Genomic DNA, 1,319 nt, shown 5'->3' with positions numbered 1-1,319 from the left:
AGCCATTTTATATTGGTATTTTTGATCAGCAGCATGATTTTTATGGCTTGTAAACGTACTAAATATGTATTTTCGTTTTGAATCTGTATATCATTTAAAATGGTTATCTGTCATTAACAGATTTCAACTACATTCGTCACTTTTTTAATGACAACAAAACCAAATACATACATACATTTGTATACACTCTTTTGTATGCGTCACAGCATGTGTATCATGGTAATTGTGGTTAAGCATGTGTGTACAGGTCTACAGTGTACACTGTACATGAAATGACCTTTGAATTAGTAATTAAAGTACGGAATACAACCCATCCAACCCATCTTCGGTAATTTGCATGCATTTACCTAATGATGCTTGAGAAGGGGGTGGAGTTTGATGAAAATATTTGTATAAAAGGAGCAGTATTTTCAAGAAGAATTCACTTTCCATTTGGCATTCAACTGTTCAGCATCTAAAAAAAGTTATTCGAAAAATTTCGCAAAAGAAAATAAACTTTATTTTAGTTTCAAATTATCTATACAGTATTCAGTGAACGTTTAATACTGAAAAAATCGTTAAAAGTCTTTAAAAATCGTCAAAATATATTCGAAAAAAAGAAAAATAGATTTTCATTGTTCAAATTCATACAGCATCGATTGAAATTGCTCTTCTACCAAAGTAAAATAGTGAATTAGTAAAATAAATCATCATACATCAAAATATTTACCGAAAATCTAATTTTTTTGAAATAAAATTATAAAAGAAGTTTTGTGCGATATTAATTATGGACTTCAAATCAAGTGAAAGCAAGATGGTTGCACCTGCTTCCGATCTTTCATTGTTAAATTCGTCCGAAACAACACGCCAACGAATAGAATGTCTGACTCCGGCCAAAAAAAATGTGGCTAAGGTTTTACTTCGCAGAAAAAACATCAAACGGCTAATGCGACTACCAATGCGCTTCAGGGATACGAAAGATGGAGAGAATATAACCGATGCCAAGAGTGATCAGAAGAAAGATGCCAGAGTTTTGGATAATTCACTTCAACGGAAAGGTGATCTTTCGTTCTGCAACATCGTTGCATCGACGCCGATAAGAACAATGAACGAAATCCTAAATCCGGAATCACCGTTGGAAAGCTTCACCATTTTACCGGAAAAAAATCAAGCTAAAAAGGAAGCCAATGGAAAAAGGGCCAAAAAACCAAATACTAACGAAGTTGCTGTGAAGGAAGATCCCCAGCCTTCGACCTCGGCAACGGACACATCAACACGACTGAACTTGAAAATGGTAACTATGGATGAGTTACCAATGGTTGGCAACTGCAAGGGAATTA

The sequence above is a fragment of the Contarinia nasturtii genome, unplaced genomic scaffold, assembly GCF_009176525.2.
Source record: "Contarinia nasturtii isolate CC-2019 unplaced genomic scaffold, AAFC_CNas_1.1 Cnas_scaffold_2861, whole genome shotgun sequence".
In the NCBI taxonomy this organism is placed as follows: domain Eukaryota; kingdom Metazoa; phylum Arthropoda; class Insecta; order Diptera; family Cecidomyiidae; genus Contarinia; species Contarinia nasturtii.
Note: the sequence above shows the minus strand (reverse complement) of the source record.